This window comes from Oncorhynchus mykiss, chromosome 25 (genome assembly GCF_057628025.1).
Source record: "Oncorhynchus mykiss isolate SJ-2025 chromosome 25, ASM5762802v1, whole genome shotgun sequence".
Classification (NCBI taxonomy): Eukaryota; Metazoa; Chordata; class Actinopteri; order Salmoniformes; family Salmonidae; genus Oncorhynchus; species Oncorhynchus mykiss.
Genome location: NC_143046.1, coordinates 31,261,877 through 31,279,116, shown reverse-complemented (window position 1 = coordinate 31,279,116; position 17,240 = coordinate 31,261,877). Strand labels below are relative to the sequence as shown.

The 17,240-nt window shown below is 41.2% G+C and overlaps 8 non-coding genes across 8 annotated transcripts; all 8 read right to left on the bottom strand.

Moving 5' to 3' along the window:
- Positions 1 to 7,469: 7,469 nt before the first annotated feature.
- On the bottom strand, positions 7,470 to 7,542 carry trnaa-agc (transfer RNA alanine (anticodon AGC)). Its single transcript has one exon. It is a non-coding gene; the product is annotated as a tRNA-Ala (tRNA).
- A 2,963-nt stretch (positions 7,543 to 10,505) lies between these two features.
- On the bottom strand, positions 10,506 to 10,578 carry trnaa-agc (transfer RNA alanine (anticodon AGC)). The gene has a single exon. It is a non-coding gene; the product is annotated as a tRNA-Ala (tRNA).
- Positions 10,579 to 11,129: 551 nt separating this feature from the next.
- trnaa-agc (transfer RNA alanine (anticodon AGC)) lies at positions 11,130 to 11,202 on the bottom strand. Its single transcript has one exon. It is a non-coding gene; the product is annotated as a tRNA-Ala (tRNA).
- A 2,331-nt stretch (positions 11,203 to 13,533) lies between these two features.
- trnaa-agc (transfer RNA alanine (anticodon AGC)) lies at positions 13,534 to 13,606 on the bottom strand. Its single transcript has one exon. It is a non-coding gene; the product is annotated as a tRNA-Ala (tRNA).
- Positions 13,607 to 13,837: 231 nt separating this feature from the next.
- Positions 13,838 to 13,910, bottom strand: trnaa-agc (transfer RNA alanine (anticodon AGC)). The gene has a single exon. It is a non-coding gene; the product is annotated as a tRNA-Ala (tRNA).
- Positions 13,911 to 14,149: 239 nt separating this feature from the next.
- Positions 14,150 to 14,222, bottom strand: trnaa-agc (transfer RNA alanine (anticodon AGC)). The gene has a single exon. It is a non-coding gene; the product is annotated as a tRNA-Ala (tRNA).
- Positions 14,223 to 16,245: 2,023 nt separating this feature from the next.
- trnaa-agc (transfer RNA alanine (anticodon AGC)) lies at positions 16,246 to 16,318 on the bottom strand. Its single transcript has one exon. It is a non-coding gene; the product is annotated as a tRNA-Ala (tRNA).
- A 542-nt stretch (positions 16,319 to 16,860) lies between these two features.
- trnaa-agc (transfer RNA alanine (anticodon AGC)) lies at positions 16,861 to 16,933 on the bottom strand. Its single transcript has one exon. It is a non-coding gene; the product is annotated as a tRNA-Ala (tRNA).
- Positions 16,934 to 17,240: the final 307 nt, after the last annotated feature.

The following is a 17,240-nucleotide window of genomic DNA, read 5'->3' as shown; positions in this document are numbered from 1 at the left end:
CCCCCTGTGCCTCCAACAAGAAGTATGACATCTCAATGACCGCACTGCCAAATCCCTCGTCCACTTTTTAACAAGTATCCTTGCTTCAGCTGTCTAAAAGTATTTTTCATGGTAGTTCAGTAAAGGTTGAAGTAGTGACTGCAGTAAGCCCAGTGGTGGAAATAGTTGTATTGTTGGGTTAGTGAGTTTTGGGTGTATGATAGCAGAAAAACCTGCGAGTCTGGAGTTCCCCCTGCTGGCTGTCTGTGGAATAACATTAGGATCAGTTGATCGTGGGCAAATGCATGTTAGTCGCCCGAAACATGGTCACTGTTTTCCTGTCTTTGTCGTGCTTATGCTCACTGCGTCTCAGTGGATCGCTCCAAGGCCTTTCTACTGTAAGCAGAGTAGAGGACAGCCTTCCAGTAGCATAAATAAGAGTCACAGCTCCCAACATTTACTAACAAATGAACAGCTACTAAATCAAAGATCTGTCTCATAAACTACACATGTGCCTACATGTGATAACCAAAGGGGATTTTTTGCATTACCCCAAGCGACCACATAATTTGTCCCTTTAATTTACGTAATAATTCGGTGGTTTGGTGGGATTACTTAAATTCCAGTGTGTTTCTGCTTGCTACAACAAAGTCAAAAGAGAGAATGAACTGGCACACAGACTAAGATATTAGGACCTGTTTAGTAGCAAAAAGAAGGCTGTCCATCATATCGCAAAGCCATTATGACAAGGGCTCCTCCTCCCCTGTAGGATAAATAATAATAATAATGATTTATTCTATGTAGCACTTTTCATTACACACAGAATCTCAAAGTAGCTTTAAAAACTCAAATAAACTCAAGGTGATCTGGTACATACTTGGCCGATGGCTTCCAAAGCTTCAGATGATAATAATAAGATGGAGAGTGATGGAGTCTGTAGTTAGAGAGGAGTTGAGGCAGTAAGGCAGTTAGTTCACTTCAGATACTTAGCTTGCACTTGTATGTGCTAGAGAACTGTGCTACATACCAATTATTTTCAATATGTATAAATATAGAGATAGAAATATATGTATGACTCCTGCTCTTTTTGTTTTACCTTTTAATAAAGCACTTAAATGGGGATCCCTCTTAATGGTTCATGAGTAATTTGGTATTGTTCGGCATGTTTAACGTTACCTGCCTAAGTACCTTAGATCGCAAGCCCATAATTAGTCAATAGGGCTGACTGGCTAGCTACTAGTACTGTTAACTAGCCAGATAGCCACAAAGCATTGTTAGCTAGCTAATGTAACCATGAAGAATTGACATCTATCTTACATATTATTCGTTTTAGGTCATTTTTGTCCTGTTTAGCTATCTGGCTAGCTAAATTGTTACGATTCACATATCTAGCTGATAATTGTGAAGTCAAACGTTTGCTTTGTGTATATCTTGATTCGTCTATTGTTGCCATTGTCCTGGCTGGAAGGAGGTTCAGTGAATGGGGCTGTGAAGCGTGAGGTAATACAGTATTGGGAGTGCGAGTGCTTCTTAAATGTATTGCTTTATGCATTCTCCTCACTCGCGTCCACACAAAAACGTACTCAAGAGAACGGAGTGGAGAATACAATCGGAGCATGAGTGTGGAGCATGGTAGTATGTTTGGAAAAACACCCCTAGAGTTTGAGAGCTACAAGCCCCCACTCACCCAGTAATTTTTGAACTGTCCCTAAATTATCCTATTAAAACACTACATGGGAAATACGTCATGAACTCACAACAATTGAAAGTGCAGAGTATAAAACAGTACTTAGCCTAATATATTATGAACAGCCATGATAGCGTCGTCTACTGTTTGGTCTATTTTGAATCAATATTTCATCTCGCCACCACACTCTACGTATTTCCCACTGGTGTTTCCCAACTGCAGTCCTCAGGTTGCCCCAGCAACACACATTCACATTTTAGAACCAGACAAGCACGCTTGATTCAATTTGTTAACTAATCCTTCGATTAGTTAAATCAGTCCAGAGCTACAACAACGTGTGCTGATTGAACCAAACTAAATAGTTGGAGGATGCGGGCATCGATCCTGCTACCTCTCGCATGCTAAGCGAGCGCTCTACCATTTGAGCTAATCCCCCTGTGCCTCCAACAAGAAGTATGCAATCTCAATGACCGCACTGCCAAATCCCTCGTCCATAAGAAAGGATACTTTTTAACAAGTATGCTTGCTTCAGCTGTCTAAAAGTATTTTTCATGGTAGTTCAGTAAAGGTTGAAGTAGTGATAGGAGTAAGCCCAGTGGTGGAAATAGTTGTATTGTTGGGTTAGTATCCAGAGCTACAACAACAATGTGTGCTGATTGAACCAAACTAAATAGTTGGAGGATGCGGGCATCGATCCCGCTACCTCTCGCATGCTAAGCGATCGCTCTACCATTTGAGCTAATCCCCCTGTGCCTCCAACAAGAAGTATGAAATCTCAATGACCGCACTGCCAAATCCCTCGTCCATAAGAAAGGATACTTTTTAACAAGTATGCTTGCTTCAGCTGTCTAAAAGTATTTTTCATGGTAGTTCAGTAAAGGTTGAAGTAGTGATAGGAGTAAGCCCAGTGGTGGAAATAGTTGTATTGTTATCCAGAGCTACAACAACAATGTGTGCTGATTGAACCAAACTAAATAGTTGGAGGATGCGGGCATCAATCCCGCTACCTCTCGCATGCTAAGCGAGCGCTCTACCATTTAAGCTAATCCCCCTGTGCATCCAACAAGAAGTATGAAATCTCAATGACCACACTGCCAAATCCCTCGTCCATAAGTAAGGATACTTTTTAAAAAGTATGCTTGCTTCAGCTGTCTAAAAGTATTTTTCATGGTAGTTCAGTAAAGGTGGAAGTAGTGACTGCAGTAAGCCCAGTGGTGGAAATAGTTGTATTGTTGGGTTAGTGAGTTTTGGGTGTATGATAGCAGAAAAACCTGCGAGTCTGGAGTTCCCCCTGCTGGCTGTCTGTGGAATAACATTAGGATCAGTTGATCGTGGGGAAATGCATGTTAGTCGCCCGAAACATGGTCACTGTTTTCCTGTCTTTTGTCGTGCTTATGCTCACTGCGTCTCAGTGGATCGCTCCAAGGCCTTTCTACTGTAAGCAGAGGAGAGGACAGCCTTCCAGTAGAATAAATAAGAGTCACAGCTCCCAACATTTACTAACAAATGAACAGCTACTAAATCAAAGATCTGTCTCATAAACTACACATGTGCCTACATGTGATAACCAAAGGGGATTTTTGCATTACCCCAAGCGACCACATCATTTGTCCCTTTAATTGAAGTAATAATTCGGTGGTTTGGTGGGATTTCCTAAATTCCAGTGTGTTTCTGCTTGCCACAACAAAGTCAAAAGAGAGAATGAACTGGCACACAGACTAAGATATTAGGACCTGTTTAGTAGCAAACAGAAGGCTGTCCATCATATCGCAAAGCCATTATGACAAGGGCTCCTCCTCTCCTGTAGGATAAATAATAATAATTATGATTTATTCTATATAGCACTTTTCATTACACACAGAATCTCAAAGTAGCTTTAAAAACTCAAATAAACTCAAGGTGATCTGGTACATACTTGGCCGATGGCTTCCAAAGCTTCAGATGATAATAATAAGATGGAGAGTGATGGAGTCTGTAGTTAGAGAGGAGTTGAGGCAGTTCACTTCAGATACTTAGCTTGCACTTGTATGTGCTAGAGAACTGTGCTACATACCAATTATTTTCAATATGTATAAATATAGAGATAGAAATATATGTATGACTCCTGCTCTTTTTGTTTTACCTTTTAATAAATCACTTAAATGGGGATCCCTCTTAATGGTTCATGAGTAATTTGGTATTGTTCGGCATGTTTAACGTTACCTGCCTAAGTACCTTAGATCGCAAGCCCATAATTAGTCAATAGGGCTGACTGGCTAGCTACTAGTACTGTTAACTAGCCAGATAGCAACAAAGCATTGTTAGCTAGCTAATGTAACCATGAAGAATTGACATCTATCTTACATATTATTCGTTTTAGGTCATTTTTGTCCTGTTTAGCTATCTGGCTAGCTAAATTGTTACGATTCACATATCTAGCTGATAATTGTGACGTCAAACGTTTGCTTTGTGTATATCTTGATTCGTCTATTGTTGCCATTGTCCTGGCTGGAAGGAGGTTCAGTGAATGGGGCTGTGAAGCGTGAGGTAATACAGTAGGGGGATTGCGAGTGCTTCTTAAATGTATTGCTTTATGCATTCTCCTCACTCGCGTCCACACAAAAACGTACTCAAGAGAACGGAGTGGAGAATACAATCGGAGCATGAGTGTGGAGCATGGTAGTATGTTTGGAAAAACACCCCTAGAGTTTGAGAGCTACAAGCCCCCACTCACCCAGTAATTTTTGAACTGTCCCTAAATTATCCTATTAAAACACAACATGGGAAATACGTCATGAACTCACAACAATTGAAAGTGCAGAGTATAAAACAGTACTTAGCCTAATATATTATGAACAGCCACGATAGCGTCGTCTACTGTTTGGTCTATTTTGAATCAATATTTCAACTCGCCACCACACTCTACGTATTTCCCACTGGTGTTTCCCAACTGCAGTCCTCAGGTTGCCCCAGCAACACACATTCACATTTTAGAGCCAGACAAGCACGCTTGATTCAATTTGTTTACTAATCCTTCGATTAGTTAAATCAGTCCAGAGCTACAACAACAATGTGTGCTGATTGAACCAAACTAAATAGTTGGAGGATGCGGGCATCGATCCCGCTAGCTCTCGCATGCTAAGCGAGCACTCTACCATTTGAGCTAATCCCCCTGTTCCTGCAACAAGAAGTATGAAATCTCAATGACCGCACTGCCAAATCCCTCGTCCATAAGAAAGGATACTTTTTAACAAGTATGCTTGCTTCAGCTGTCTAAAAGTATTTTTCATGGTAGTTCAGTAAAGGTTGAAGTAGTGATAGGAGTAAGCCCAGTGGTGGAAATAGTTGTATTGTTGGTTTAGTATCCAGAGCTACAACAACAATGTGTGCTGATTGAACCAAACTAAATAGTTGGAGGATGCGGGCATCGATCCCGCTACCTCTCGCATGCAAAGCGAGCGCTCTACCATTTGAGCTAATCCCCCTGTGCCTCCAACAAGAAGTATGAAATCTCAATGACCGCACTGCCAAATCCCTCGTCCATAAGAAAGGATACTTTTTAACAAGTATGCTTGCTTCAGCTGTCTAAAAGTATTTTTCATGGTAGTTCAGTAAAGGTTGAAGTAGTGATAGGAGTAAGCCCAGTGGTGGAAATAGTTGTAATGTTGGGTTAGTATCCAGAGCTACAACAACAATGTGTGCTGATTGAACCAAACTAAATAGTTGGAGGATGCGGGTATCGACCCCGCTACCTCTCACATGCTAAGCAAGCGCTCTACCATTTGAGCTAATCCCCCTGTGCATCCAACAAGAAGTATGAAATCTCAATGACCACACTGCCAAATCCCTCGTCCATAAGTAAGGATACTTTTTAAAAAGTATGCTTGCTTCAGCTGTCTAAAAGTATTTTTCATGGTAGTTCAGTAAAGGTGGAAGTAGTGACTGCAGTAAGCCCAGTGGTGGAAATAGTTGTATTGTTGGGTTAGTGAGTTTTGGGTGTATGATAGCAGAAAAACCTGCGAGTCTGGAGTTCCCCCTGCTGGCTGTCTGTGGAATAACATTAGGATCAGTTGATCGTGGGGAAATGCATGTTAGTCGCCCGAAACATGGTCACTGTTTTCCTGTCTTTTGTCGTGCTTATGCTCACTGCGTCTCAGTGGATCGCTCCAAGGCCTTTCTACTGTAAGCAGAGGAGAGGACAGCCTTCCAGTAGAATAAATAAGAGTCACAGCTCCCAACATTTACTAACAAATGAACAGCTACTAAATCAAAGATCTGTCTCATAAACTACACATGTGCCTACATGTGATAACCAAAGGGGATTTTTGCATTACCCCAAGCGACCACATAATTTGTCCCTTTAATTGAAGTAATAATTTGGTGGTTTGGTGGGATTTCCTAAATTCCAGTGTGTTTCTGCTTGCCACAACAAAGTCAAAAGAGAGAATGAACTGGCACACAGACTAAGATATTAGGACCTGTTTAGTAGCAAACAGAAGGCTGTCCATCATATCGCAAAGCCATTATGACAAGGGCTCCTCCTCCCCTGTAGGATAAATAATAATAATGATGATTTATTCTATATAGCACTTTTCATTACACACAGAATCTCAAAGTAGCTTCAAAAACTCAAATAAACTCAAGGTGATCTGGTACATACTTGGCCGATGGCTTCCAAAGCTTCAGATGATAATAATAAGATGGAGAGTGATGGAGTCTGTAGTTAGAGAGGAGTTGAGGCAGTTCACTTCAGATACTTAGCTTCCACTTGTATGTGCTAGAGAACTGTGCTACATACCAATTATTTTCAATATGTATAAATATAGAGATAGAAATATATGTATGACTCCTGCTCTTTTTGTTTTACCTTTTAATAAATCACTTAAATGGGGATCCCTCTTAATGGTTCATGAGTAATTTGGTATTGTTCGGCATGTTTAACGTTACCTGCCTAAGTACCTTAGATCGCAAGCCCATAATTAGTCAATAGGGCTGACTGGCTAGCTACTAGTACTGTTAACTAGCCAGATAGCAACAAAGCATTGTTAGCTAGCTAATGTAACCATGAAGAATTGACATCTATCTTACATATTATTCGTTTTAGGTCATTTTTGTCCTGTTTAGCTATCTGGCTAGCTAAATTGTTACGATTCACATATCTAGCTGATAATTGTGACGTCAAACGTTTGCTTTGTGTATATCTTGATTCGTCTATTGTTGCCATTGTCCTGGCTGGAAGGAGGTTCAGTGAATGGGGCTGTGAAGCGTGAGGTAATACAGTAGGGGGAGTGCGAGTGCTTCTTAAATGTATTGCTTTATGCATTCTCCTCACTCGCGTCCACACAAAAACGTACTCAAGAGAACGGAGTGGAGAATACAATCGGAGCATGAGTGTGGAGCATGGTAGTATGTTTGGAAAAACACCCCTAGAGTTTGAGAGCTACAAGCCCCCACTCACCCAGTAATTTTTGAACTGTCCCTAAATTATCCTATTAAAACACTACATGGGAAATACGTCATGAACTCACAACAATTGAAAGTGCAGAGTATAAAACAGTACTTAGCCTAATATATTATGAACAGCCACGATAGCGTCGTCTACTGTTTGGTCTATTTTGAATCAATATTTCAACTCGCCACCACACTCTACATATTTCCCACTGGTGTTTCCCAACTGCAGTCCTCAGGTTGCCCCAGCAACACACATTCACATTTTAGAGCCAGACAAGCACGCTTGATTCAATTTGTTTACTAATCCTTCGATTAGTTAAATCAGTCCAGAGCTACAACAACAATGTGTGCTGATTGAACCAAACTAAATAGTTGGAGGATGCGGGCATCGATCCCGCTACCTCTCGCATGCTAAGCGAGCGCTCTACCATTTGAGCTAATCCCCCTGTGCCTCCAACAAGAAGTATGAAATTTCAATGACCGCACTGACAAATCCCTCGTCCATAAGAAAGGATACTTTTTAACAAGTATGCTTGATTCAGATGTCTAAAAGTATTTTTCATGGTAGTTCAGTAAAGGTTGAAGTAGTGATAGGAGTAAGCCCAGTGGTGGAAATAGTTGTATTGTTGGGTTAGTATCCAGAGCTACAACAACAATGTGTGCTGATTGAACCAAACTAAATAGTTGGAGGATGCAGGTATCGATCCCGCTACCTCTCGCATGCTAAGCAAGCGCTCTACCATTTGAGCTAATCCCCCTGTGCCTCCAACAAGAAGTATGAAATCTCAATGACCGCACTGCCAAATCCCTCGTCCATAAGAAAGGATACTTTTTAACAAGTATGCTTGCTTCAGCTGTCTAAAAGTATTTTTCATGGTAGTTCAGTAAAGGTTGAAGTAGTGATAGGAGTAAGCCCAGTGGTGGAAATAGTTGTATTGTTGGGTTAGTATCCAGAGCTACAACAACAATGTGTGCTGATTGAACCAAACTAAATAGTTGGAGGATGCGGGCATCGATCCCGCTACCTCTCGCATGCAAAGCGAGCGCTCTACCATTTGAGCTAATCCCCCTGTGCCTCCAACAAGAAGTATGAAATCTCAATGACCGCACTGCCAAATCCCTCGTCCATAAGAAAGGATACTTTTTAACAAGTATGCTTGCTTCAGCTGTCTAAAAGTATTTTTCATGGTAGTTCAGTAAAGGTTGAAGTAGTGATAGGAGTAAGCCCAGTGGTGGAAATAGTTGTAATGTTGGGTTAGTATCCAGAGCTACAACAACAATGTGTGCTGATTGAACCAAACTAAATAGTTGGAGGATGCGGGTATCGACCCCGCTACCTCTCACATGCTAAGCAAGCGCCCTACCATTTGAGCTAATCCCCCTGTGCATCCAACAAGAAGTATGAAATCTCAATGACCACACTGCCAAATCCCTCGTCCATAAGTAAGGATACTTTTTAAAAAGTATGCTTGCTTCAGCTGTCTAAAAGTATTTTTCATGGTAGTTCAGTAAAGGTGGAAGTAGTGACTGCAGTAAGCCCAGTGGTGGAAATAGTTGTATTGTTGGGTTAGTGAGTTTTGGGTGTATGATAGCAGAAAAACCTGCGAGTCTGGAGTTCCCCCTGCTGGCTGTCTGTGGAATAACATTAGGATCAGTTGATCGTGGGGAAATGCATGTTAGTCGCCCGAAACATGGTCACTGTTTTCCTGTCTTTTGTCGTGCTTATGCTCACTGCGTCTCAGTGGATCGCTCCAAGGCCTTTCTACTGTAAGCAGAGGAGAGGACAGCCTTCCAGTAGAATAAATAAGAGTCACAGCTCCCAACATTTACTAACAAATGAACAGCTACTAAATCAAAGATCTGTCTCATAAACTACACATGTGCCTACATGTGATAACCAAAGGGGATTTTTGCATTACCCCAAGCGACCACATAATTTGTCCCTTTAATTGAAGTAATAATTTGGTGGTTTGGTGGGATTTCCTAAATTCCAGTGTGTTTCTGCTTGCCACAACAAAGTCAAAAGAGAGAATGAACTGGCACACAGACTAAGATATTAGGACCTGTTTAGTAGCAAACAGAAGGCTGTCCATCATATCGCAAAGCCATTATGACAAGGGCTCCTCCTCCCCTGTAGGATAAATAATAATAATGATGATTTATTCTATATAGCACTTTTCATTACACACAGAATCTCAAAGTAGCTTCAAAAACTCAAATAAACTCAAGGTGATCTGGTACATACTTGGCCGATGGCTTCCAAAGCTTCAGATGATAATAATAAGATGGAGAGTGATGGAGTCTGTAGTTAGAGAGGAGTTGAGGCAGTTCACTTCAGATACTTAGCTTCCACTTGTATGTGCTAGAGAACTGTGCTACATACCAATTATTTTCAATATGTATAAATATAGAGATAGAAATATATGTATGACTCCTGCTCTTTTTGTTTTACCTTTTAATAAATCACTTAAATGGGGATCCCTCTTAATGGTTCATGAGTAATTTGGTATTGTTCGGCATGTTTAACGTTACCTGCCTAAGTACCTTAGATCGCAAGCCCATAATTAGTCAATAGGGCTGACTGGCTAGCTACTAGTACTGTTAACTAGCCAGATAGCAACAAAGCATTGTTAGCTAGCTAATGTAACCATGAAGAATTGACATCTATCTTACATATTATTCGTTTTAGGTCATTTTTGTCCTGTTTAGCTATCTGGCTAGCTAAATTGTTACGATTCACATATCTAGCTGATAATTGTGACGTCAAACGTTTGCTTTGTGTATATCTTGATTCGTCTATTGTTGCCATTGTCCTGGCTGGAAGGAGGTTCAGTGAATGGGGCTGTGAAGCGTGAGGTAATACAGTAGGGGGAGTGCGAGTGCTTCTTAAATGTATTGCTTTATGCATTCTCCTCACTCGCGTCCACACAAAAACGTACTCAAGAGAACGGAGTGGAGAATACAATCGGAGCATGAGTGTGGAGCATGGTAGTATGTTTGGAAAAACACCCCTAGATTTTGAGAGCTACAAGCCCCCACTCACCCAGTAATTTTTGAACTGTCCCTAAATTATCCTATTAAAACACTACATGGGAAATACGTCATGAACTCACAACAATTGAAAGTGCAGAGTATAAAACAGTACTTAGCCTAATATATTATGAACAGCCACGATAGCGTCGTCTACTGTTTGGTCTATTTTGAATCAATATTTCAACTCGCCACCACACTCTACATATTTCCCACTGGTGTTTCCCAACTGCAGTCCTCAGGTTGCCCCAGCAACACACATTCACATTTTAGAGCCAGACAAGCACGCTTGATTCAATTTGTTTACTAATCCTTCGATTAGTTAAATCAGTCCAGAGCTACAACAACAATGTGTGCTGATTGAACCAAACTAAATAGTTGGAGGATGCGGGCATCGATCCCGCTACCTCTCGCATGCTAAGCGAGCGCTCTACCATTTGAGCTAATCCCCCTGTGCCTCCAACAAGAAGTATGAAATTTCAATGACCGCACTGACAAATCCCTCGTCCATAAGAAAGGATACTTTTTAACAAGTATGCTTGATTCAGATGTCTAAAAGTATTTTTCATGGTAGTTCAGTAAAGGTTGAAGTAGTGATAGGAGTAAGCCCAGTGGTGGAAATAGTTGTATTGTTGGGTTAGTATCCAGAGCTACAACAACAATGTGTGCTGATTGAACCAAACTAAATAGTTGGAGGATGCAGGTATCGATCCCGCTACCTCTCGCATGCTAAGCAAGCGCTCTACCATTTGAGCTAATCCCCCTGTGCCTCCAACAAGAAGTATGAAATCTCAATGACCGCACTGCCAAATCCCTCGTCCATAAGAAAGGATACTTTTTAACAAGTATGCTTGCTTCAGCTGTCTAAAAGTATTTTTCATGGTAGTTCAGTAAAGGTTGAAGTAGTGATAGGAGTAAGCCCAGTGGTGGAAATAGTTGTATTGTTGGGTTAGTATCCAGAGCTACAACAACAATGTGTGCTGATTGAACCAAACTAAATAGTTGGAGGATGCGGGCATCGATCCCGCTACCTCTCGCATGCTAAGCGAGCGCTCTACCATTTGAGCTAATCCCCCTGTGCATCCAACAAGAAGTATGAAATCTCAATGACCACACTGCCAAATCCCTCGTCCATAAGTAAGGATACTTTTTAAAAAGTATGCTTGCTTCAGCTGTCTAAAAGTATTTTTCATGGTAGTTCAGTAAAGGTGGAAGTAGTGACTGCAGTAAGCCCAGTGGTGGAAATAGTTGTATTGTTGGGTTAGTGAGTTTTGGGTGTATGATAACAGAAAAACCTGCGAGTCTGGAGTTCCCCCTGCTGGCTGTCTGTGGAATAACATTAGGATCAGTTGATCGTGGGGAAATGCATGTTAGTCGCCCGAAACATGGTCACTGTTTTCCTGTCTTTTGTCGTGCTTATGCTCACTGCGTCTCAGTGGATCGCTCCAAGGCCTTTCTACTGTAAGCAGAGGAGAGGACAGCCTTCCAGTAGAATAAATAAGAGTCACAGCTCCCAACATTTACTAACAAATGAACAGCTACTAAATCAAAGATCTGTCTCATAAACTACACATGTGCCTACATGTGATAACCAAAGGGGATTTTTGCATTACCCCAAGCGACCACATAATTTGTCCCTTTAATTGAAGTAATAATTCGGTGGTTTGGTGGGATTTCCTAAATTCCAGTGTGTTTCTGCTTGCCACAACAAAGTCAAAAGAGAGAATGAACTGGCACACAGACTAAGATATTAGGACCTGTTTAGTAGCAAACAGAAGGCTGTCCATCATATCGCAAAGCCATTATGACAAGGGCTCCTCCTCCCCTGTAGGATAAATAATAATAATGATGATTTATTCTATATAGCACTTTTCATTACACACAGAATCTCAAAGTAGCTTTAAAAACTCAAATAAACTCAAGGTGATCTGGTACATACTTGGCCGATGGCTTCCAAAGCTTCAGATGATAATAATAAGATGGAGAGTGATGGAGTCTGTAGTTAGAGAGGAGTTGAGGCAGTTCACTTCAGATACTTAGCTTGCACTTGTATGTGCTAGAGAACTGTGCTACATACCAATTATTTTCAATATGTATAAATATAGAGATAGAAATATATGTATGACTCCTGCTCTTTTTGTTTTACCTTTTAATAAATCACTTAAATGGGATCCCTCTTAATGGTTCATGAGTAATTTGGTATTGTTCGGCATGTTTAACGTTACCTGCCTAAGTACCTTAGATCGCAAGCCCATAATTAGTCAATATGGCTGACTGGCTAGCTACTAGTACTGTTAACTAGCCAGATAGCAACAAAGCATTGTTAGCTAGCTAATGTAACCATGAAGAATTGACATCTATCTTACATATTATTCATTTTAGGTCATTTTTGTCCTGTTTAGCTATCTGGCTAGCTAAATTGTTACGATTCACATATCTAGCTGATAATTGTGACGTCAAACGTTTGCTTTGTGTATATCTTGATTCGTCTATTGTTGCCATTGTCCTGGCTGGAAGGAGGTTCAGTGAATGGGGCTGTGAAGCGTGAGGTAATACAGTAGGGGGAGTGCGAGTGCTTCTTAAATGTATTGCTTTATGCATTCTCCTCACTCGCGTCCACACAAAAACATACTCAAGAGAACGGAGTGGAGAATACAATCGGAGCATGAGTGTGGAGCATGGTAGTATGTTTGGAAAAACACCCCTAGAGTTTGAGAGCTACAAGCCCCCACTCACCCAATAATTTTTGAACTGTCCCTAAATTATCCTATTAAAACACTACATGGGAAATACGTCATGAACTCACAACAATTGAAAGTGCAGAGTATAAAACAGTACTTAGCCTAATATATTATGAACAGCCACGATAGCGTCGTCTACTGTTTGGTCTATTTTGAATCAATATTTCAACTCGCCACCACACTCTACCTTCCACTGGTGTTTCCCAACTGCAGTCCTCAGGTTGCCCCAGCAACACACATTCACATTTTAGAGCCAGACAAGCACGCTTGATTCAATTTGTTTACTAATCCTTCGATTAGTTAAATCAGTCTAGAGCTACAACAACGTGTGCTGATTGAACCAAACTAAATAGTTGGAGGATGCGGGCATCGATCCCACTACCTCTCGCATGCTAAGCGAGCGCTCTACCATTTGAGCTAATCCCCCTGTGCCTCCAACATGAAGTATGAAATCTCAATGACCGCACTGCCAAATCCCTCGTCCATAAGAAAGGATACTTTTTAACAAGTATGCTTGCTTCAGCTGTCTAAAAGTATTTTTCATGGTAGTTCAGTAAAGGTTGAAGTAGTGATAGGAGTAAGCCCAGTGGTGGAAATAGTTGTATTGTTGGGTTAGTATCCAGAGCTACAACAACAATGTGTGCTGATTGAACCAAACTAAATAGTTGGAGGATGCGGGCATCGATCCCGCTACCTCTCGCATGCTAAGCGAGCGCTCTACCATTTGAGCTAATCCCCCTGTGCCTCCAACAAGAAGTATGAAATCTCAATGACCGCACTGCCAAATCCCTCGTCCATAAGAAAGGATACTTTTTAACAAGTATGCTTGCTTCAGCTGTCTAAAAGTATTTTTCATGGTAGTTCAGTAAAGGTTGAAGTAGTGATAGGAGTAAGCCCAGTGGTGGAAATAGTTGAATTGTTATCCAGATCTACAACAACAATGTGTGCTGATTGAACCAAACTAAATAGTTGGAGGATGCGGGCATCGATCCCGCTACCTCTCGCATGCTAAGCGAGCGCTCTACCATTTGAGCCAATCCCCCTGTGCCTCCAACAAGAAGTATGAAATCTCAATGACCGCACTGCCAAATTCCTCGTCCATAAGAAAGGATACTTTTTAACAAGTATGCTTGCTTCAGCTGTCTAAAAGTATTTTTCATGGTAGTTCAGTAAAGGTTGAAGTAGTTATAGGAGTAAACCCAGTGGTGGAAATAGTTGTATTGTTGGGTTAGTATCCAGAGCTACAACAACAATGTGTGCTGATTGAACCAAACTAAGTAGTTGGAGGATGCGGGCATCGATCCCGCTACCTCTCGCATGCTAAGCGAGCGCTCTACCATTTGAGCTAATCCCCCTGTGCATCCAACAAGAAGTATGAAATCTCAATGACCACACTGCCAAATCCCTCGTCCATAAGTAAGGATACTTTTTAAAAAGTATGCTTGCTTCAGCTGTCTAAAAGTATTCTTCATGGTAGTTCAGTAAAGGTGGAAGTAGTGACTGCAGTAAGCCCAGTGGTGGAAATAGTTGTATTGTTGGGTTAGTGAGTTTTGGGTGTATGATAGCAGAAAAACCTGCGAGTCTGGAGTTCCCCCTGCTGGCTGTCTGTGGAATAACATTAGGATCAGTTGATCGTGGGGAAATGCATGTTAGTCGCCCGAAACATGGTCACTGTTTTCCTGTCTTTTGTCGTGCTTATGCTCACTGCGTCTCAGTGGATCGCTCCAAGGCCTTTCTACTGTAAGCAGAGGAGAGGACAGCCTTCCAGTAGAATAAATAAGAGTCACAGCTCCCAACATTTACTAACAAATGAACAGCTACTAAATCAAAGATCTGTCTCATAAACTACACATGTGCCTACATGTGATAACCAAAGGGGATTTTTGCATTACCCCAAGCGACCACATAATTTGTCCCTTTAATTGAAGTAATAATTCGGTGGTTTGGTGGGATTTCCTAAATTCCAGTGTGTTTCTGCTTGCCACAACAAAGTCAAAAGAGAGAATGAACTGGCACACAGACTAAGATATTAGGACCTGTTTAGTAGCAAACAGAAGGCTGTCCATCATATCGCAAAGCCATTATGACAAGGGCTCCTCCTCCCCTGTAGGATAAATAATAATAATTATGATTTATTCTATATAGCACTTTTCATTACACACAGAATCTCAAAGTAGCTTTAAAAACTCAAATAAACTCAAGGTGATCTGGTACATACTTGGCCGATGGCTTCCAAAGCTTCAGATGATAATAATAAGGTGGAGAGTGATGGAGTCTGTAGTTAGAGAGGAGTTGAGGCAGTTCACTTCAGATACTTAGCTTGCACTTGTATGTGCTAGAGAACTGTGCTACATACCAATTATTTTCAATATGTATAAATATAGAGATAGAAATATATGTATGACTCCTGCTCTTTTTGTTTTACCTTTTAATAAATCACTTAAATGGGGATCCCTCTTAATGGTTCATGAGTAATTTGGTATTGTTCGGCATGTTTAACGTTACCTGCCTAAGTACCTTAGATCGCAAGCCCATAATTAGTCAATAGGGCTGACTGGCTAGCTACTAGTACTGTTAACTAGCCAGATAGCAACAAAGCATTGTTAGCTAGCTAATGTAACCATGAAGAATTGACATCTATCTTACATATTTTTCGTTTTAGGTCATTTTTGTCCTGTTTAGCTATCTGGCTAGCTAAATTGTTACGATTCACATATCTAGCTGATAATTGTGACGTCAAACGTTTGCTTTGTGTATATCTTGATTCGTCTATTGTTGCCATTGTCCTGGCTGGAAGGAGGTTCAGTGAATGGGGCTGTGAAGCGTGAGGTAATACAGTAGGGGGAGTGCGAGTGCTTCTTAAATGTATTGCTTTATGCATTCTCCTCACTCGCGTCCACACAAAAACGTACTCAAGAGAACGGAGTGGAGAATACAATCGGAGCATGAGTGTGGAGCATGGTAGTATGTTTGGAAAAACACCCCTAGAGTTTGAGAGCTACAAGCCCCCACTCACCCAGTAATTTTTGAACTGTCCCTAAATTATCCTATTAAAACACTACATGGGAAATACGTCATGAACTCACAACAATTGAAAGTGCAGAGTATAAAACAGTACTTAGCCTAATATATTATGAACAGCCACGATAGCGTCGTCTACTGTTTGGTCTATTTTGAATCAATATTTCAACTCGCCACCACACTCTACCTTCCACTGGTGTTTCCCAACTGCAGTCCTCAGGTTGCCCCAGCAACACACATTCACATTTTAGAGCCAGACAAGCACGCTTGATTCAATTTGTTTACTAATCCTTCGATTAGTTAAATCAGTCCAGAGCTACAACAACAATGTGTGCTGATTGAACCAAACTAAATAGTTGGAGGATGCGGGCATCGATCCCGCTACCTCTCGCATGCTAAGCGAGCGCTCTACCATTTGAGCTAATCCCCCTATGCCTCCAACAAGAAGTATGAAATCTCAATGACCGCACTGCCAAATCCCTCGTCCATAAGAAAGGATACTTTTTAACAAGTATGCTTGCTTCAGCTGTCTAAAAGTATTTTTCATGGTAGTTCAGTAAAGGTTGAAGTAGTGATAGGAGTAAGCCCAGTGGTGGAAATAGTTGTATTGTTATCCAGATCTACAACAACAATGTGTGCTGATTGAACAAACTAAATAGTTGGAGGATGCGGGCATCGATCCCGCTACCTCTCGCATGCTAAGCAAGCGCTCTACCATTTGAGCCAATCCCCCTGTGCCTCCAACAAGAAGTATGAAATCTCAATGACCGCACTGCCAAATTCCTCGTCCATAAGAAAGGATACTTTTTAACAAGTATGCTTGCTTCAGCTGTCTAAAAGTATTTTTCATGGTAGTTCAGTAAAGGTTGAAGTAGTTATAGGAGTAAGCCCAGTGGTGGAAATAGTTGTATTGTTGGGTTAGTATCCAGAGCTACAACAACAATGTGTGCTGATTGAACCAAACTAAGTAGTTGGAGGATGCGGGCATCGATCCCGCTACCTCTCGCATGCTAAGCGAGCGCTCTACCATTTGAGCTAATCCCCCTGTGCATCCAGCAAGAAGTATGAAATCTCAATGACCACACTGCCAAATCCCTCGTCCATAAGTAAGGATACTTTTTAAAAAGTATGCTTGCTTCAGCTGTCTAAAAGTATTCTTCATGGTAGTTCAGTAAAGGTGGAAGTAGTGACTGCAGTAAGCCCAGTGGTGGAAATAGTTGTATTGTTGGGTTAGTGAGTTTTGGGTGTATGATAGCAGAAAAACCTGCGAGTCTGGAGTTCCCCCTGCTGGCTGTCTGTGGAATAACATTAGGATCAGTTGATCGTGGGGAAATGCATGTTAGTCGCCCGAA